Source organism: Bos grunniens, chromosome 8, assembly GCF_055505025.1.
Source record: "Bos grunniens cultivar Pamir isolate PY7600 chromosome 8, Bosgru_T2T1.0, whole genome shotgun sequence".
NCBI classification, from domain to species: Eukaryota; Metazoa; Chordata; class Mammalia; order Artiodactyla; family Bovidae; genus Bos; species Bos grunniens.
The window spans coordinates 557763-580060 of NC_141172.1; the positions used below are offsets into that span (position 1 = coordinate 557763).

At 42.6% G+C, this 22298-nt stretch overlaps 1 protein-coding gene across 8 annotated transcripts in view; it reads left to right on the forward strand.

Moving 5' to 3' along the window:
- Positions 1-18765, forward strand: part of LOC147366544 (uncharacterized) — a 204795-nt gene extending 186030 nt beyond the window's left edge. For 2 of the 8 annotated variants that reach the window (XM_086414211.1, XM_086414203.1), the window contains 2 exons: positions 7732-7827; positions 11157-13113. The gene's annotated coding sequence lies outside the window, so the exon portion shown is untranslated. Of the gene's footprint in view, positions 1-7731; positions 7828-8125; positions 8256-11156; positions 13114-18264 lie in introns of those variants that run through there. The other 6 variants (XM_086414209.1, XM_086414213.1, XM_086414206.1 and 3 more) reach the window with 5 other exon arrangements.
- The last annotated feature ends 3533 nt before the right edge of the window (positions 18766-22298 follow it).

A 22298-nucleotide genomic window follows, 5' to 3' on the forward strand; every position in this document is an offset into this window, starting at 1 on the left:
TTTCTTTAAATTCTTGATGAACTTGTTGAAAAAAATTCCATAACACTGGTTTCATGCCTGAGAAGGACTGATACATTATTTTCCATGACTTACTCTTTTGTACTAATAATTCTTTACTTACAAAGATTTTATGGTTGCTGATTAACCTATTTGAGTTAAGGCCTTTGGTTAATTGTAACCCTCTCAGTTCAGACATTTCTTATATGGCTTAAGCCAAGTGCGGAATTTCCCTCTTTTTGTGTTTTTGATTAATTTTTTTATGTTTTTAAGGACATTGAGTTGTGGTCCATTTTCTATTATGTTGATCCTTGGATTAGCCTAAAGGAACCCAGACATTTGATTTTGCTTCTTTGGAACAAAATATCCCCAGGCTTTGGGGAAAGTATGGGTGTGTATTACTAGGGTCTTCATGGCAAGGGCTTAGTCCCTCCCATCCATCCATCCACAGAGTGTCTCTCTGTAGGACCTTGTAAGAGAGATATTCCATCTAGCAAACTTGCTATTTTTCTTTCTTAGGATAATGAGTAGGTTATATTAAACTGGTTTCTAGGAATCTAAATCTTAGATCCCCCAGCAGCCTGCCTGGGACCATATTGCTAAGGCTTTGGACATTGGAGCCAGGCTTTCCGGGTTAGAATCTGGCTTTGTTACCTGTCCTGTGTGCTTCTGTGAGCTACTTAACCCTTTTGCCCCCATTTCACACCTGCAGAGTGAGGATGGGAATACAGCATTATTGCTGTGAGGACTGGAGGATTTAATGATACTCAGAGTTTAAACAGTGCCTCTCATGTGACACATGCTCCATAAGTGCTAAGTCTTGTCATACCAGGTGAGAACTGGGTGGGTGTGCTGAGTTGTTCAGAAGAATCTTGTACCATTAACAAGTCTTGGATGACTGTTTTCGGCTGCATAAATGGAACTTTACTTCTCTGGGACAATCACTAACCCTAAGCACAGCTGTCCATGGATAAAGCTGTAATTTTCTCTTTCCTAGGTCCTTTCTCTTTTTAGATACCTAGTTATTGTTCCACCTGGAAAGACTCATTAGAGAAGCAACATGTAGTTAGTTTTTAAATGATGGAAGAGGATGGGATTGCCCCCCGACTGGGTCAGCTGTCACCTGTACAATGATTATGAGATGAGTAGGAAGGTGCAGGAAAAATTAGGGTTTCTCTCTGGCCAGAGTGGAGACTTTTTTCTGTGTACATAAACATCCTTACAGACATAGTGGTCTTTAAAACTGATGCAGTGACATTTACGTGTTGATAAGTAAAATCACTTTTACGTATTATTGTATTATCTCCTGACTTTTGTGGCCAGACTGATAACTTATTGGGGATATTGTTCAGCATGCATTATACAAGGTCTGTAACTCTGGTGATGCGATCAGAAAACATGTGACAATTTGTCTTCTTGTCATGCTGGTAATCTGGAAATCATATGTACCATGATAGGCAAAATGGGCAGTAATTATGTTTCATAAGAAAAACACAGGTTTTAAAACTGTCTAGTAATAGTGAAAATCTCATTGTAACTGCATCTCCTATGTCTTACACAACTAGAAAAGCAAAGAGGAGGAAATGCATCTGCAGCTCCTATCCCTAAGAACCAGAACAATCAGAAAAACAAAGAGACATTCCTATTTAATTGGTTTCTTTTTATGTACCCTCTTGGTGTTTCAGGAATCCCATTTTCTTTTTATTGGCATCTTAGCTGCTCTGTTTATGTGCCCCAAAGCTAGTGATTTTTAAAAAACTTTCTATTTCTTTTCCTCAAAGCCTTTACGTAACTGCTGATCCTCTTTCCACTGTTATCCCCGACAGATGATTTGTTAGTTTCATTTCCTCTTCTGATCAAAACTCCTTTGTCTGGATGACTCCAAATTACTCACATCTAATCTTGCTGATTCCCTGAATGACATTTCCATGAAGTTATCAGCAGGCGGTGTGCTGTATGATGAAAAACATTAAAACGTGAAGCCTGTTTTGACAGCAAGATTCTTCCCTGGGCAATGCTAAGCAGTGTCTATGTCTGACCGGTGAATCATGATGAGAATCACAGGACTTAACAGCAGTAGTAAAACCTCATGATAAAGCACCTTGTTTTCCCACCATTTGGATAACACAGTGGGTCCAATCTGCTCCCTCGAGACCAGAGTGTAATATCATGACTGCATCTCTTTAATACGATCCACACCCGTGTGGCTCTCATTTTCCAGCAGACAAATGAGTGCCTACTCGATGTGCAGCATTCTAGTATCATGAGTGGGTCCTCCTCCTTTTCTTAATTTTATTTTTTATTGACATGTTATGGTTGATTTCTGATGTGTTAGTTTCAGGTGTACAGCAAAGTGATTCAGCCACACACACACACACCACACACACACACACACATATATATACACACACACACATATATATACACACATGTATGTGTATATAGGCTTCCCTGGTGGCTCAGTGGTAAAGAATCTGCTGGCCAATGCAGGAAATGAGGGTTCAATCCCTGGGTCGGGAAGATGCCCTGGAAGAAGAAATGACAACCTGGTCCAGTATTGTTGTTGTTCTGTCACCCAGTTGTGTCCGACCCTGTGACCCCCATGAACTACAGCACACCAGGCCTCCCTGTCCCTCCTCATCTCCCGGAGTTTGCCCAAGTTCATGTCCATTGCATCGGTGATGCCATCCAACCATTTCATCCTCTGACGCCCTCTTCTCCTTTTGCCTTCAATCTTTCCCAGCATCAGGGACTTTACCAATGAGTCAGCTGTTCGCATCAGATGACCAAAATACTGGTATACTCCAGTATTCTTGCCTGAAAAATCCCACGGACAGAGGAGCCTGGCGGGCTACAGTTCATGGGGTCACAAAGAGTCGGACACGACTAAGCGTGAGCATGAGCGTGTGCGTGTGCGTGTGCACGCACGTGTGCGTATATTCTTTTTCAGATTCTTTTTCCTTACAGGTTATTACAAAATGCTGTCTATAGTTCTCTGTGCTGTACAGTTGGTCCTTGTTATTTATCTATTTTATATACAGTTGTGTGTATATATATGTTAACAGGAGTGGGTTCTTCTGTTTTTGAATTTATGAAACATTTTCTTTTCACGACTCCGAGAACACCTTTGGCTCATCCTCATAGCAGTTTAAGAGGTTAAGAGCTTCAGTAATGAAGAGAAACCTGAGAACCAACTGCTCATTCCAGAACCGTGTAGGCAGCCCCTGTCTGCATCTCATCCAGTGGCCACAGTGCGAGATGGGGGCATGTGGATAAATAAGATCTGGGCTTCACAGTCCATGTCTTGGTGAAAGGATGGTGGGGAGAGGAGAGGTGAACCAACGTGTACAGAGTGACATGCAAGACCCTCACAGACGTACTTCTTAAATCGTGTCATCAACAGTGTTGGTAGACCTGGTGCTCCCTCTGTTTTACATGGAAGAGACCGGTTCTCAGAGCAGTTGAGTATCTTCCTCAGGGTCCCAGGGCCAGTGTGAGCTGGAGCAGTGGTTTCCACCAGGGCTGTCCTCCTTCCCATCTGTGCTCTGTCTGCCCTTTGCACGGGCCACTCACAGGCAGAAGGAAAAATCAGCAGGGCAGTGATTATAGGAGTTCATGGTCGTGTGTCTTCATGGTCAAGGAAGTCATCATGCAAAGAGTTCCAAAAACCTAAAGGTGAAACTGATGATCTACCAAAAGGGAGAGCAAATGTCCTCCTTGAGATGGTGAAGTATACTGAAAAACTAGAAAAATACCTGTGCTAGATTAAAGCTCACTGCCTCAGATTGCTTTCTCTACAGCCTGCCTCTTCTAACGTGCTCTGTCTGCTATCAGCAGCTCTTCAGGTGCCAGGACACGGAGTTATATGGAAATTCCCTGTCACTGCAGCTACTTCAGTGTTTAGATTTTTAGGCAAAGATTCTTTCCTGTGGTCATTTTTACAGGCATAACTTATGGGAGAATACCAATCGTGAAATAGAAGCTGTTTTAAAATGAAAATGCATCTGATAGATGCTGTAGAATCTAGTCCTAGGATGGTGTAGCAATCTGAAACAGGCTTTGAGACAGAGAACATAAATATTCATCCATATCCAGTTCATTTGTCTTGTGCCTTCTGCTTCCGTTACTCATCTGAAAAGGCTGTGTGCATGTGTGTCTGTGTGTATATATGTCTCAGAGAAAGTCATTTTTCTTGAGAGTATTTTAAGTTTAATATTGCAGAAGGTGTACCAGCTGTATGAAAAAAAGGCCCCAGTTCCAGTAGACTGGAGCTGGTATCAGTGGGCTTAAGGCTCCTACGTGAGCTCTGCCCCTTTGGACACTGAGTAGCTGATGGTTCCGGCCTCTGCCGTTTGACAGTCGTTCCCATTGGGCAGATCCAAGATCCTGCTCTTGCACCATGGCTGGCCTGTTTTTATAGAGTTTTCCTGAGACATGGCCGCACTAACTGGTTGACATGCTGTTCATGGCCGCTCTCATGCTACAGTGACAACTGATTAGTTGAGACCCTGTGGTCCAGAAAGTAGAAGATGTTTACTGCCTGACCTTCAGGGAAAAGTTTTCTGGCTCTAGTCGGGAGCACCCAGCCTTTATCTATGTTTATTGGACTTAGTCCTAAAATACATTGCATTGCACTAGAGCTTTACAAAACCAACATTGCATTAATGAAACTTAAGCAATATTTTGAAATACATCAAAGTCCTTTGGATATAGAAGACTAGGAATGGAATAGTCACAGTTTCTGGATTTTCTCTTGCCCCGAATTTGCATCCATAGGCTTCCAAATTGTATTCTCTTTCACAGACACTCTGTTGGTCTCAGTTTTTAAATCTGAAATCTTTAACAGGATGCCGTGCACAAAAAATGTGATACCTGGCAACATAGAATGGGATTAAATTTTTAGTCTGTGGTTTTAATACTCTGTGAATTTTCCTGTTTCTTTCCCTCCTGTTTCACTGGGTAGCCTTTAGATGTACATCATCCACTGGAACTCATCCTTTACATTTTAGTTTGTCAGTTTCCTGAATTTAACACTCTCATCACCATTATCTGCAAGCTGCAAAATATAAAAATCCTGTTGTGAAAATGGTCAAGAATCTCCATAAGCTCCAGTGTTGACTTCTTGGCAGTGGAATAACAGATATTTCCTATGGTAATGTAAAAGAAAAGGAAAACACCAATTCTTTTAGATTTCTAGGTATAGATCTTTACAGAAAATCTACAGATTTGCTTTATAGGAACAGAGGAAACTTCAGTGTTTCCTCTGTTCATTTTTAAATTTTCCATATCTTTAGGCTTTATTTTCCTCTGTTCATTTTTAAATTTTCCATATCTTTAGGCTTTGTTTTCCATATCTTTAGGCTTTATTTCCTCTGATCATTTTAAAATTTTCCATATCTTTAGGCTTTATTACAGCTTTGCATGACACAGTTGTTCAAAAGACATTTTATGAAGCTGGATAATTTTTTCGTCTAGTGATGTTGTGTTAGTGGCTCAGTTGTGTCCAGCCCCATGGACTGTCGCCCACCAGGCTCCTTGTCCATGTTATTCTCCAGGCAAGAATACTAGTGGTGGAGGTGGTTTGGTCACTAAGTCATGTCTGACTCTTGCGACCCATGGACTATATAGCCTGCCAGGCTCCTCTGTCCATAGGATTCTCCAGGCAAGAACATTGGAGTGGGTTACTGTTTCCTTCTCCAGGGGATCTTCTCATCCAGGGACTGAACCTGGGTCTCCTGCGTTACAGGCAGATTCTTTACCATCCGAGCCACCAGTATTAATATGACAGGAACAGCATAGAGAGGTTCTGAAGTCCGTTTTAAGATGAAAACTCATATGCCAGCAGGAAAGAAGTCAGTAACAATCTGGATAATTTAATGAAAACAACCTCCCAGTTTTAATTACAGCATCACAAATGTGCAGATATAATAATTATGTTACCTTGACGTATATTTTCCAAAGGAATCCATAAAATAAATTCAAACGCAAGCAGATGGCTATCATGAGTAGTATCATTTCTCCGTAGGAACAATACAATTGCATACATTTTTATAAAAAAAAAGATGAATAAAAACATCCCAAGCTACAATATAGCATTTAAGTATTTTCTGCATGTCTTGTTTAAAAGCCTTTTCCTTATTATTATTTTTTTGCCCAAAGGGTTAGAGAGATGTAAACCTATGAAGATACTAGATTAGCTTGTTTAATTCCAGTATCTCTAGCCTTCTCTAGATGGCAGTCAAGTCACAGGGTTTTTTCAGTCTGCTTCTGTTGAGAGCCTACAGGAAGAACACAGCAGATTTCTTTTGTTGTTTGTCACAGTCCTCAAACAATGGTGATGAGACTATTAAAGTCAGGCAACTGACATAATTGACATGAGAGGATGAATATAGCAAAGGATGCCTGTCTTAAGGCTGCACACAGAAACCAGAAAGTAAGGGACATAAAACAAGAAGGGAAGAGACTCAAGGGAAATGGGCCTGGACTAACTCGTATCCAGTTATTACGTGTGTGTGTGTGTGTGTGTGTGTGCGCGCATGAGTGCGCACATGCGTGTGTGTACAGCATCCTCTTTGAAGATCTCAGATTTAAAAACAGGCCAGTTGAGCTTCCGTGGAAGAGAATGCACATTTGGAAGCCTATGGATGCAAATCTGGGGCAAGAGAAATATCAGAAAGCGTGACTCCTAGGCTGCAACATCCAAAGGACTGACTTACTGTAAAATTTGATTACAGCAAGGTGTCACTGATGCACTGGTTTTGGAAAGCTCTCGTGAAAGACAGCGTATTTTCAGATTGAGGCTGGGTGACCTTGGATGATGTCCGTACCTGGCACTCCTTAATAGTGAAAAGAGTCAGTGGTCTAGGACAAGAATACTTACTTGCTCATTTTAAATGGCTGATTGCGAATCCTGAGGAAAAGTGTTTGTGTAACATGTATTCAACATGCAACAGATATTTTTGACTGCTTACTGTGCACCAAGCCCTCTGTTCAGAGACCGGGATTTAGATGGGTGTTGGTCCCTACCTCAGTGGCTCCATGAATGGATACTCTGCTAGGACAGATACAACTGGATGACGTGGGACCCCTGTCTCATGCTTCTAGCATAGGATTGAGAAGAGCTGATAAGATATGGTTAGATTTTCCATGAAGGTCTTTGTCCAGTGCTGGGATTTAATAAAATAGCAATGAAAACATCAACAAACCCACATTCATTTATTGTATATCTAAATAGACTGTGTTTTAAATAACTTCATCTATATGTATTACATGAATCTGGCAAGGTGGGTATTAGTACCTTTGTCCAGGGATCGAACTCAGATCTCCTGCATTGCAGGTGGATTCTTTACCAACTGTCAGTCTTTACCCCGGGAAGCCTTCCAGATGATGAAGCTCAGAGAAGGAAGATGTCCTTCCTAGGGGCACACCGCAAAGCACACAGATTCCAGCCAGGGTCCTTGCGTCTCCAGCAGGGGCGCTCTTCTACCACACCCAGCTGCCCGCACTGGGGGCTTCCCTGTGTGTGTGGTGTGTGCACTTCTTCCACCTGAGACGGATCCACCCATACAGAAGTGTTGGGGACAGCACGCACGGCCTTTCCTGGATCAGTCTGTGTTGGGACGACTCAAGGGAACTCAGTGCTGATGCTCCAGGGCTTACTGTCTGCTGACATGTTGTCAGGATCCGGAAGGGAGGTGTTTTGGCATCAAGAATATTTTTCATATCCCCTAACAGGTGCTGTGGTGACTCCTACTCCTCTGGTCCTGATGCAACTTGAAATGTGGCTCAAAGGAAAGAAGAAACACCGCCTTTGGCACTTGGTGTCTGAAAGTGAGTGTCCAAATGTAGGGACAGTGGCCGGGGAGGTGGACAGGCGCTTGTGGCTTCTGTGACCATAAAGACAGGATAAGTCTGCTCTGCAGCAGCCCTGTTGTAAGACTCAGTGTGAGCAAAGATGTTGTTCAGTCGCTCAGTCATGTCCGACTCTTTGTGACCCAATGGACTGCAGTGTGCCAGGCTTCCCTGTCTTTCACCATCTCCTGGAGCCTGCTCAAATTCATGTCCATTGAGTCAGTGATGCCATCCAACCACCTCATCCTCTGACTTCCCCTTTTCCTCCTGCCTTCAGTCTCTCCCAGCATCAGGGTCTTTTCCAGTGAGTCAGTTTTTTGCATCAGATGGCCAAAGTATTGGAGCTTGAGCTTCAGCATCCGTCCTTCCAGTGAACATTCAGGGTTGATTTCCTTTAGGACTGACTGGTGAGTAAAGTGGTGGGTGTGTTAGTATCCCAGGACTACTGTAACAAAGTACCACAAACTGGGTAGTTTAAACAGCAGAAATGTATTGTCTCCAAGTTCTGGAAGTTAGAAGTCCAAAATCAAAATGCTGGAGGGACCACACTCCACTGAACGGGGCAGGAGGTCCTTCCCTGCCCCTTTCCGGCTCTGGAGAAACTGGGCCAGTGTCCTGCCAGTAGCCCTGTGCTCCTGTCTTGCAGCTGCCTCAGTGCAGCCCTGGCCTCAGCCTCAGGTAGCTCCCTTCCTGCGTCTCTGTCTTCTTGTGAAGACACCTGTTATACTGGGTTAGGGGGCACCCTAGTCCAGTATGACCACAATTTACAATCCAGTATAATCCAGCTCAGTAGAATCATACTTGTGATCTCCCAGTTTCCAAACAAGGTCATATTCTGAGGTACTGGGAGCTTAAAGATTCTAGCATGACATTTTTTAGTGAAAGATGTTTTTCTCCCATAACTATATGTAAAGCAAAGAACAGATTCTAGCACTAACTCTGTCACTAACTAGCCATGTATCTAGCATTTCCATCTCCCTGGACATTGGTTTGCTCATCTAAAGTGTGGGAGCTGGAAAAGTTGACTTCTAAGGTCTTATTCTATTAGCCTGAGAATCAAGGGGCTGGGGCGTGGCCTCTGGGCATGCACCTCTGGCGCCTGGACATTGCTGTCAGGACAGGGTATGTGGCTCAACCAGGCTGGACACCATGCAGCTCTCTTCCTGCCCCGACCCTGGTCTCCTTCTTCAGTCAGCTGATAGGCTTTGAGGATCCTCAGGATCTGAGATTTCATTTATTTTACCTCTGTGCTGTCTGCAGTGATACAACAAAGAAAATGGTATGAGGGAGGAGGGAGAGATTTATAAACCAGAAACCATAGAACTAAAGGAAAAAACAGAGACAGTGATCACAGCTCCAATAGGTTAACCATGATAAGCTCCAAGTCTATTGCTGGTGGAAGGGGACAAGCAAAATTATTGCCTCAGTTCTAAGTGCAGATTGTATTGGACCAGTCTTTTCCAGCAGATTATTTCGTTACATTGAAGTGGATGTGTTTATGAGCAGGTTCAGAGCGAATGAATTCACAGAGAAAGTTGCTGGTGGCCTGAGTTGCAGATCATTTCCTTTAGAATTGCTTCATTCAGTGCATCCAGCTGCCCAAGTGACCATGGCTTCACTCCCCTACCTGTGAAGGTCACTCAGATGGGATGCAGGGACCTCTCTTCCCTCTCTAAGTAACTGCAGTGCTGTGCTTGTGAGCTCAGGAGTGATCAACAGTGTCATTCAACATACAGATGGCCAATAGGCACATAACAAGATGCTCAACATCACTATTAGAGAAATGCAAATCAAAACCACAATGAGATGTTATGTGCCTATTGGCCATCTGTATGTTGAATGACACTTTAGAAAGATGGTAACAATAACCCTGTGTACGAGACAGCAAAAGAGACACTGATGTATAGATCAGTCTTATGGACTCTGTGGGAGAGGGAGAGGGTGGGGAGATTTGGGAGAATAGCATTGAAACATGTATAATATCATGTATGAAACGAGTCGCCAGTCCAGGTTCGATGCACGGTACTGGATGCTTGGGGCTGGTGCACTGGGACGACCCAGAGGGAGGGTAGGGGAGGGAGGAGGGAGGTGGGTTCAGGATGGGGAACGCGGGTATACCTGTGGTGGATTCATTTCGATATTTGGCGAATACAAATAGCAAGTGCTTGAGATGGTATGGAAAAAGGGAACTGTACACTGTTCATAGGAATGTAAATTGGTGCAGCCACTATGAAGAACAGTATGGAGATTTTTAAAAAGCTAAAAATAAAGTAGCCATATGATGCAGCAATCCCACTCCTGGGCATATATCTGGAGAAAACTCTAATTCAAAATGATACATGCATTCCACCCTTCATAACAGCACTATTCACAGTAGCCCAGACATTAAAGCAACCTAAATGTCCATCGACAGATGAATGGATAAAGAAGATGTGATATTGATACGTATATACAACAGAATACTAGTCAGCCATAAAAAAGAAAGGAATAATGCCATTTGCAGCAACACGAATAGACCTAGAGATTATGATACTATTTTAAGTGAAGCAAGTCAGACAGAGAAAGACAACTATCACACAATATCACTCATATGTAGAATCTAAAAAAATGATACAAAGGCACTTATTTATAAAACAGAAATAGACTCACAGACTTAGAAAATAAACTTATCTATTATGGGTTTAATAGATACAAACTATATAAAATAAGTAAGCAGCAAGGATTTACTATAGAGCAAAGGGAACTATACTCAATATCCTATAATAACCTATAATAGAAAATAATGTGAAAAAAGTATATAATTGAATCACTTTGCTGTACACCTAAAACTAATACAATATTGTAATTGACTATACCCTGAATACAAATATGATTTCACAAACAAATTTTAAAGAACATTTTATAATAACAACTATCCATCCTCTTTTTCAGAAGTAGCATTATTGGGTTATATTTTGTGTACATTAAAATTCACCCATTTAAAATGTGTATTCCAATGGTTTTCAGTGCTTTCACAATATGGCGTATTAATGTTCACAGATATGTGACCCACATCACACTGGATAACTCTCATACTGGATAGCTATAACAGTCTGATTTTAGAACATTTTATTAACTCTTAAACTAGCGGTCACTCCCAGTTTCTGCTAACACTTCCACTCCCTGCCTTTGACGATCACTAGTCTACTTTCTGTCTTTACAAATTTCATATGCTGATAATTGCATGAAAATGAACTCATACAATATGTGATCTTTATGACTGGCTTTTTTCATTCAACAGAATAATTTAAAGGTTTACCATGTTTTAGCAGGTACCAGTGATTTAGAACAGGCAGAGGAACCAGAGGTCAAATCACCAACACAGTTGTATCATCAAAAAAACAAGAGAGTTCCAGAAAAACATCGATTTCTGCTTTACTGACTATGCCAAAGCCTTTGACTGTGTGGATCACAATAAACTGTGGAAAATTCTGAAAGACATGGGAATACCAGGCCACTTGACCTGCCTCTTGAGAAACCTATATGCAGGTCAGGAAGCAAGAGTTAGAACTGGATATGGAACAACAGATTGGTTCTAAATCTGGAAAGGACTATATCAAAGCTGTATATTGTCACCCTGCTTATTTAACTTATCTGCAGAGTACATCATGAGAAATCCTGAGCTGAATGAAACACAAGCTGGAATCAAGATTGTCGGGAGAAATATCAATAACCTCAGATATGGAAGAAAGTGAAGAAGTACTAAAGAGCCTCTTGATGAAAGTGAAAGAGGAGAGTGAAAAAGTTTGCTTAAAACTCAAATTCAGAAAACTAAGATCATGGCATCTGGTCTCATCACTTCATGTCAAATAGATGGGGCAACAGTGGAAACAGTGACAGATTTTATTTTTGGGGCTCCAAAATCACTGCAGATGGTGATTGCAGCCATGAAATTAAAAGACACTTGCTCCTTGGAATAAAAGTTATGACCAATCTGCTATTGCTACTGCTAAGTCACTTAAGTCATGTCCGACTCTGTGCGATCCCATAGATGGCAGCCCACCAGGCTGCCTCGTCCCTGGGATTCTCCAGGCAAGAACACTGGAGTGGGTTGCCATTTCCTTCTCCAATGCAGGAAAGTGAAAAGTAAAAGTGAAGTCGCTCAGTCGTGTCTGACTCTTAGCGATCCCATGGACTGCAGCCTACCAGGCTCCTCCGTCCATGGGATTTTCCAGGCAAGAGTACTGGAGTGGGGTGCCATTGCCTTCTCCGATGACCAATCTAGAAAGCATATTAAAAAGAAGAGACATTACTTTGCCAACAAGGGTCCATCTAGTCAAAGCTATGGTTTTTCCAGTGGTCATGTACGGATGTGAGTGTTGGACTTTAAAGAAAGCTGAGCACTGAACAACTGATGCTTTTGGACTGTGGTGTTGGAGAAGACTGTTGAGAGTCCCTTGGACTGCAAGGAGATCCAACCAGTCCATCCTAAAGGAAATCAGTCCTGAATATTCATTGAAAGGACTGATGCTGAAGCTGAAACTCCATACTTTGGCCACCTGATGTGAAGAACTGACTCATCTGAAAAGACCTGGATGCTGGGAAAGATTGAAGGCAGGAGAAGGGGACGACAGAGGGTGAGATGGTTGGATGGCATCACCGACCAAATGGATGTGAGTCTGAGTGAACTCCAGGAGTTGGTGATGGGCAGGGAGGTCTGGCGTGCTGCTGTCCATGGGGTCACAAATAGTTCCGATACGACTGAGGGACTGAACTGAACTGAATGATTTAGCTTCTTTTTGTTGCTGAATAATATTGCATGGCCTGGATCCATCACAGTTTATTCTTTAACTCTCAAACTAGCGGTCACTCCCAGTTTCTGCCAACACTTTCACTCCCTGCCTTTGACGATCACTAATCTACTTTCTGCTTTACAAATTTCACATGCTGATAATTGCATGAAAATGAACTCATACAACATGTGATCTTTATGACTGGCTTTTTTCATTCAACAGAATAATTGACCTTCACCAGTGTTCCTTCACCAGTAGAGGAACACATGGGTTGTTTTCACTTTTTAGTTTCTATGAACAGTGCTGTTGTGAACATTAGAAATAATTTTTTATGTGGATTTGTGTTTTCTTTTCCTTGGGTTTACATGCAGGAGTGGAATTCTGAGTCCTGTGGAAGCTATATGTTTAACAGATGGAGAAATGGTCAAATTTTCCAAAGTGGCTGCACCATTTAAAACATCTGCCAGCAATATATGAGGGCTCCAATTTCTCCTAATCTTTGCATATGCTTGTTATATTTTTTTTCGTCCTTTTAATGATAGCCATTCTAGTGGATGTGAGATGGCATCTCACTATGCTATTCTTTGGTATTTCCCTAATCATTACTGAGGTTGGGCATGTTTTTCTTCTGCTTATTGATCATCTGGAAGAAGGTCTATTTAGATTCTTTACCCATTTTTAAATTGGGTTGTCTTTTTGTTATTGACTTGTAAGTTTTCTTTGTTTTATTCCAAACACAAATTCCTTATCAGACCTGTTTAACAAATGTTTTCTCCCATTTTGTGAGTTGTTATTTCACTTTCTTGATGGTATTGTTTGCAGCACAAAAGATTTTAATTTTCGCGAAGTCTGATTTCTCTCTTTTTCTCTTGTCCCTGTGCTTTGCTCAAGGAACCGTTGTCTAAGTCAGGGTCACAAAGATTTGCTCTTATGTTCTCTTCTAAGAGTTTTACACATTTGGCTCTAACACTTCTACCTGCGGTCCATGCTAAGTTAGTTTTGTCTGGCGAGAGGCAGGGCTCCATTTTCATCATTCACGTGCGGATGTCCAGTTATCCCACTACATTTTGTTGCAAAGGCTGCTCTTTTCCCATTGAGTGGTTTCAGCATACTTGTCAAAATTCAACAGACACAACTGCTTTTTACATTTTATAGTACCTTGAAATTTTTTCATATTTAAACTGTTTCAGTAATTATGCATGCATATATTTGCATTATGGTTTTTAATTTAATAACATACATATTTTCCAGATTTATACAGAGAATTTCAATGTTTATATGCCATCATTTTGAGGTATGGTATTTTACCAAACTGTTTCACTGTATTTTGACACATCCATTGCCACATTAACTTGGGGGAAAAAATGAATGAAATTTTGACTGAGTTTGGAATAAAAATTTTGAATATCAGCATCTTTTGACTTAGACATACAGGGAATAATAATATTTTCTGTAATCAAGGGAACTTCAGAAATGGAGGAATTTCTAAAAAACCTCATCAGAGAAAGAATGAGATGTAGAAACTTGCCAAATCCAGCGAGCGTGAAGCAAACATTCAACAATACCGATAAGGACTCTTCTCACTCTCTCCTCCATGTCTTCTCAAAATACTAGGAAGATGCTGATGCCAAAGTTAGCAGGCTAAAGTAAGAATTGGTGAGAAACCCATTTTGATTGTTACATAGAATTAGAAAATCCAGTTTAAAATAGAATCATGATTGGAGTTTTTGTTGTGAGGATGGTACTTAAGGTAGATCCAAGAGTCATGAGAATTCCTAAGTTTTTATTCCAGGTAAGTGAGAGGAGAAGAAATTATGCAAGTTCACTTTAACCAGATTGTGTCTTATAAAGTTAACATTTCCTTTTGTTTCAACGGATAGGAGAGGAAATTATAGAAAAGTAATAGGATCTAAACTTAAGTAAAATTATTAGGCTTTTTTTTTTTTTCTTTTCTTTTTTCTATTTTTAGGAGTTTCTCTTTGTGTCGGGCAAATTACCTAGACAAATCTTTAGCAAAAATAAAATGAGAACTAATCTATTAGGCAGTGAAGGATCTATAGGTTATTCAGGAAAGAACTTCTTCTGTAAGTCATTTGGGAATAAAACCATTTTACAGTGGCTATGAACTAATAAGGTGAGGAGGCATCGAGGGTAAGATGAGCCGAGAACAAGTGTGAGCAGAACATACAAGAAGGTGCATGGAGGACTGGCAGGAAAGTAGGCAGGATGGAAAGTCAAGAAAATGAAATAAACCTAAACATCATTTGCATTGTTTGCATTGAAAATGCTAAGTTCTGATTTTTTTTTTTAATGTTTCTCTTTTGGCAAGTTAAAAAAATTTTTTTTTAAAACTAAGAAGTTGTTGAAAGAGAGCTTCACTGGTAAGCAACACAGAAATTGTACAGGAACCCACACGTTTTGTTTTAGAATTATGTTTCTGTTTATAATTTTACAGACTGTCCATAAGTTTTGAGTGGTATGTGACATTCTTAAGTCTCTTTGAAGGTGTGTTAACTTTATCTCTTGCTCTAAAGCAAGTTATCCCTGACTTCTGTGATTTTAGAACCACTATATCACGTCATCCATGATGTTGTGGGTCAGGAACTCTGGAAGGGCTGGCTGGATGATTCGTCTCTGCTCAGTTTGGCAGCAGCTGGGCCTGCAGGATCCACTCAAATCTGATTTCTCCGTTCACATCAGGTGCCCTGGTGCTGCCTGGCCTCTCTCTCTCTCCAGCATCGCATCCTCTGGGTCTTCTGTGTGCGGTGGGAGCCTCTCATGGACCATATTCTCAGGGCTCCAGCACCCCGGTGCTTGCATTGCTTGTCCAGGCCGAGCCTGGAGCTCGTCCCCAGCGTCCTGCTGGTAAAAGCAGCCGTGGTCCAGTTTAGATCCGTGGGGAGGGGAGAGAAAACCCACTTCCCCGTGGAAGGAGGATCAAAGGCTTTACAGCTTTCTTCAGTCCTCCATGACCAGCTTATTTTATTTTACTTTTTTTTTAGCAGTTTTAGCTTCTGGGGTCTTCTGAGAATCCAGTGAAGGTTAGAGAAAACATACTCTCTCCGCATTTTACATGCACTTTTGTTATAATCACTTACCCTGAAGACGTGAGAATCTCAAGTAAGGCTGCTTGATGAAGGGAATTGGAGACAGTGTGGTAATCATTCCCTCGACGTCAGACCCCCTGGGCTGCTCACTAAACCCAGTCTCCTTGGCCCTCTTCCTGCCTCCTTGAGCACGCTTGATGCCCCTCCCCCATCCTTAACCTTCTCCTCTGCTTGCTGGAGGTCTGCCTTTGGAAGGATCTTGGTTGTAGTTTGGCGGTTATAATTTCACAAGGTTCATTTCTCTCAGGGTAGCAATAAACCTGTGAAGTATGACTGGGTCAACATTTCTCCAAATGAGTTCTTCTGTCCATAATTTATAGCCAGCACCAGACATTCTGTGACTAGAAAGACAGGAAGGAAATCATCTCCTGGGATGGTATTTTAATAGCCAGATGTCATTGCCATTAGCGAACTTTTAGGCTGGACACATGGATAACCTTGACAACAGACTTCCCACTCTGGTCCAAGCTGTCCACCTGGATTTTGGTTTTTACCCGCCGAAGTCAATACAAAGATTGTTTCTCAGTTTCATTCTGTAAACTTACAGTGACTGCAACCCGCAGGAACTGAAATGAGGCATCCCTCGCTTGGGAATTTTTTTCGGAAACAATTAACAGGCTTCTTTGGAGTTGTCTTTGTATGAGGAAGCTCTGCAGCCTGCTCACAAGCTTGTAATGTAATCTCAAGACACAGCTGTTGTTTCAGAGAGTTCATTCATGTCAGCAACAATTAAAAAGTTCTTTGTTTTCCAAACATGCTTCCCAGCCTGCCTTGAAGAGCTTGGCAGACAATGACTCCTGCAGCTTGTGGAGAGAAATCTTCCTTGGGGAGAAATCTTCCTTGGGTGTGGCAGAATGGGTGTGCCCCATTCCTGTCAGTCTGGTTCCATGATGTACTACAGGTACACCTGTGCGTTTTGACAGCGAGGTTTTAAATTTAGGAAATCCACAGTCATCGCTTTGACACTTTGAGGAGTGGCTGCTTGTCACAATGAGTTAAAACATGCTTATGAGATGGGGTGAAGCTCAAGCCACTCTCTTGCAATCACTGTTACCCTGTTTCTTTATTTTTTCATTTTGCATATCAAGGTGATGTTTCCCTGGGACATGAGCCTAATAGCCTGTAAGTCTCTCCCTTGAGTGAGGTGTGTCATACAGCTCACAGGCTCCCTGTGAAGGCTTCGTGCTTTGAGATTGGGAGCCCCTGGACCAGGGAGAACTGAAGGAGGGACATATGACACGATTTCAAAGCCTAGAAGCAGGTTCTTCGCCTGTCAGTGCGGTGAGCCTCTGTCAGGAGCGAAGCAAGGAACAGAGAACGTGTGCAGAGCAGTTTTGTGTCCATCTGACCCTTCACCCCGTGGACGGGGCTTCCTTCACAGCAGGCGGGTGCCAGCTGTGCATCTTTACAGACATTAGTGCCGTTAGTGTGTGCATCTCTCAGGTTGTGCACATATGCTTTTTGTCATTTTAATTGTGTGTGTGTGTGTGTGGTAGTTAGAGAGCTCATCAAACAACACACCTTTTCTGTTGTGGTTTCGTTTCTAGACCCCTCTTTCTGCTGTGAAGGAGGGAAACAGGTGGAGCTGGGGTAGGTGAGGGGAGCTCATTTATGATAAGCTGAAAGCCACCTTGTTGCACAGCCAGGGGGGTGTTTTCCTCTCACTTTTTACGTAATCAGAACGAGCTGCTGGCATCGCGAATGAAATATTGTATTAGCTACTTAAGAACCAGCTTTATATTCTTGCAAATGCCAATAAAATGAAACAAAACAACCCTGACCCCATCGTCTGAGGCACACAAAAAGTAAAGCTGGACAAACTATTTCCAACTCAAGTTTCACAAGTCGACAGATTCTATAAAGTCTAATGACATCAATGTAAGAGTGTCAGGCATACATTAGAGTAGATATTGATAAGTGAGATTTTGACTGTCTTGCACGCCTATTGGCACACACCCATCCTGGCTCTCTTGTAGCCACATGGTTTCCATGGTTCAAACTCCCCTTGTCTGGAAAGACGCCCCAGGCCAGGGACACTCCTGTCTCATAAAGTCAGAGCCTCCCAGGGAAGACCTCCAGAGCAACGCAGGGCTGCCATCCTTGGTCTGCATCGCATAATACAGCTTTCTTATTCTGCCTTTGTGAAAGTCAAGACCCACAGTATCTCGGTGGTAGACGTGGACTTAGTCTCAAGTCACTTGTGAAATAAATCTTGCTTCATACAAAAGGAGGAGGATGCAACAGAAGCAGAGAGATTGAGGGATTGCCCAGGGCACACTCTGCTGGTGACAAAGCTGGGATCTGAACCCAGGCCTTTGGACTAAGTTGACCTCAAATATTAAATCAGAAAACTTGATATGAGTGTTCCAGTTGCTATAGATGGAAGGCTTGTGTTTCCTAATTTTCTGCATTGAAACCTAACTCACAATGTGATGCTTTTAGGAGGCAGGGTCTTGGGGTGGTGATGTGGTCAGAGGGTGGAGGCCTCATAGCTGGAATTAGTGCCCTTATAACAGAGACCCTGCCCGATTTCCCAGGTGGAACAGAGGAAAGAATCCGCCTGCCAAGGCAGGAGACAAAGGAGACCCTGGTTTGATCCCTGAGTCAGGAAGTTTCCCTAGAGAAGGAAATGGAAACTGACTCCAGTTATTCTTGCCTGGAAAATTCCATGGATAGAGAAGCCTGGTGGGCTACAGTCCATGGGCTTGCAAAGAGTTGGACGTGACCGAGCACACACACACCCACTCCAGTGCCTTGCCCCTTCCACCCTGTGAGGACTCAGAGAGAAGATGCCATTTACGGATCAGGACCTGGGTCCTCACCAGACGCTGAATCTGTCTGTGCCTTGTTCTTGGATGTCCAGCCTCCGAAACAGTGAGAAGTACACGTCTGTTGAAGCTGCCTCGTCTGTGATAGATTTGTTATGACAGCCTGAGCAGGCTAGGCCTTAGGTCTTTTTGTTTTTATAGTTTTATTGAGATGTACCTCATACACCATAAAATATACTCATTTAAAGTGTATAGTTGTGTGTTTTCTCACATATTCAGAGAGCAATCACCGCTGCCTTTTAGGTCATTTTAAATACTACACAAAGGGACTCTGTGCCCATTACCAGTTGGTTCTTAATCACCCTAGCTGGCCCACGCCCAGCTCTAAGCAATGGCTAACATTCTCTGCATCTTTATGGATTTGCCTGTTGTGGGCAAGGGGAATCAATACAGTATGTGGTCTTTTGTGACTGGCTTCTTTCACTTGGGATAATGTTTCAAGGTTTGTCCATGTGTGGCAGGTGTCCATACTTCATACTTTTAAAATTGCTGAATAACATTCCATTGGCTGGCCAGCCCACATCTGTTTATCCATTCATCAGTGGATGGCATATAAGGGTACTCAGTTTTTGGCTGTTAGGAACAATGCTGTTGTGAACATCGTGGGCAAGCTTCATGCACACATGTATTTGTATTTCTCATGGGTGTGTACCTAGGAATGGAGTTGTTGGGTCATATGGTAACTCTAGTTAAGGTCCGTCTAGTAAAGGCTATGGTTTCTCCTGTGGTCTTGTGTGGATGTGAGAGTTGGACTGTGAAGAAGGCTGAGTGCCGAAGAATTGATGCTTTTGAACTATGGTGTTGGAGAAGACTCTTGAGTGTCCCTTGCACTGCAAGGAGTCCAACCAGTCCATTCTGAAGGCGATCAGCCCTGGGATTTCTTTGGAAGGAATGATGCTAAAGCTGAAACTGAAGTACTTTGGCCACCTCATGTGAAGAGTTGACTCATTGGAAAAGACTCTGACGCTGGGAGGGTTTGGGGGCAGGAGGAGAAGGGGACGACAGAGGATGAAATGGCTGGATGGCATCACTGACTCGATGGACGTGAGTCTGAGTGAACTCCGGGAGTTGGTGATGGACAGGGAGGCCTGGCGTGCTGTGATTCATGGGGTCGCAAAGAGTCGGACACGACTGAGTGACTGATCTGATCTGATCTGATGGTAACTGTATTTTAATTTTTTTAGAAACTGACAAACTGTCTTCCATTGTTATTTATTTATTTTTTATGAGTTTTTTTTTTGCTTTTTAATTGAGGTATAGTTGATTTGTAGTGTTGTGTTAGTTTCAGGTGTAGAGCAAAGTGATTTCATTATACATACATATTTATCTATTTTTTCAGATTCTTCCCTTTTATAGGTTATTATAAAATATTGAGTGTGCTATACAGTAAGTCCTTGATGTTTATCTACTTTATATATGGTAGTGTGTATGTTAATCCCAGGCTCCTAAAAGTTATCCCACTACATCCGACGTGAGTTTGTTTTTACAACAAAGTGAAAATGTTATGTTAATAGTGACCATGAGCCAAGGAAACTTTAGTGAATTACAAATATATGCATAACTACATAAGCACAAGTCTGTATATAATAATACACAGTTCAATTATGGAAAGGAGCAAGACATTTCTCATAGCTAAAAATGAGACTATATAAAGCAAAAACCTTGCTTTCCACATCTCAGATTACTTGCACAGGCTATATTTAAACCAGCTTACAGACAACAGGCTTCTGATTCACAGTTAGACAGATGTGGCCAAGTTAATGTTGTCAGAGAGCTCTTGTACTTGGCATTTCTGGACATAGACAATGGCAACAGCTTTGTGATAAAGATGTTAGAGTATTTTGAAATACGAAAATGAAAGTCAGCAAGAGAGAAGACTGCCAATGCAGGACAGGGCTGGTTTTTACACTGAGGGTCTCTAAGCAGCCCGACTGGACTTGGCATCAGGGTCCCGGGGATGCAGACAGTGGTGTCGTCTGGAGCAGCCCTCGCTGACCCAGGTGCGAGCACACAGATGAGGCTGTTGGATTTTTCATTTGCATTTCTAGTAATGCATTTTGCCAGCCCTTTTTCTTAACCTTTCACTGTGTGTGATGGCAGGAATTCTAAGATCTATGTCCAGACTCCACACGACCCTTGCTCTGAGTCTCGGGCCCCACCTCCATCTGTAGCATAGGAGTCATTACCCCCCAACCACTTCCAGAGTCGGCATTCCCGGATGACGGGGAGACAGTCGGTGGCACCAGCACTCTGAGCTGCCCAGCTCTAAAGAAAGGGCGCTGACACAAGCCAGGAGAACTTTGTCCTTGGGTAGATGGTCTAAGGGACACTGAGAATGCTCAGAGCACTGACTGACAATTTTGTTTCCAGATCTACCTGTGGTTGATACCCAGTGCTACTATGTACAGCACCAAAAAACACATTTCTAAGCTAATGCGTGTGTGTGTGCTCAGTCGCTTCAGTCATGTCCGACTCTTTGTGACCCCATGGATTGCAGCCTGCCAGGCTTCTCCATCCATGGGGATTCTTCAGGCAAGTAACTGGAGTGGGTTGCCATTTCCTTCTCCAGGGATGTTCCCGATGCAGGGATCTAACCCACGTCTCTTATGTGTCTTGCATTGGCAGGCGGGATCTTCACTGCTAGTACCACCTGGGAACCCCTTCTAAGTTAATAGGCACAAATAAAAAGGTAATATTGTAAAGAATCGACAAATTTCCTCAGTGCATCAACATGAGGATTTCTTTGGCATGTATTAGAAAAAGCATGTGTGCGCGTTCAGTCGCTTCAGTTGTGTCCGACTCTTTGTGACCCCATGGGCTATAGCCTGCCAGGCTCCTCTGTCCATGGGATTTCCCGAAAAGAATACTGGAGTGAGTAGCCATTCCCTCCTCCAGGGGATCTTCCCAACCCAGGGATCAAACTTGCATCTCGTATGTCTCCTGCATTGGCAGGCAGATTCTTTACCACTAGTGCCACCTGGGAAGCCCCAGAAAAAGCATACAGCACAGCAATTACAGAAAAACTGCATTTACATTTTCTTTCCTTTTATCTCCCCAAAATACTTGAAGTTCACCATATGCCTAATGCTGCCTTTAGGGAATCTTCTTGTATTTTTTCTCAAAAAAGCAGATATGAAGGCATCTGAAACAGCTTCAAATCAGATCAGATCAGATCAGTCGCTCAGTCATGTCTGACTCTTTGCGACCCCATGAATCACAGCACGCCAGGCGTCCCTGTCCATCACCAACTCCTGGAGTTCACCCAGACTCATGTCCATCGAGTCAGTGATGCCATCCAGCCATCTCATCCTCTGCCGTCCCCTTCTCCTCCTGCCCCCAATCCCTCCCAGCATCAGAGTCTTTTCCAATGAGTCAACTCTTCACATGAGGTGGCCAAAGTACTGGAGTTTCAGCTTTAGCATCATTCCTTCCAAAGAAATCCCAGGGCTGGTCTCCTTCAGAATGGACTGGTTGGATCTCCTTGCAGTCCAAGGCACTCTCAAGAGTCTTCTCCAACACCACAGTTCAAAAGGATCAACTCTTCGGTGCTCAGCCTTCTTCACAGTCCAACTCTCACATCCATACATGACCACAGGAAAAACCATAGCCTTGACTAGACGAACCTTTGTTGGCAAAGTAATGTCTCTGCTTTTGAATATGCTATCTAGGTTGGTCATAACTTTCCTTCCAAGGAGTAAGCGTCTTTTAATTTCATGGCCGCAGTCACCATCTGCAGTGATTTT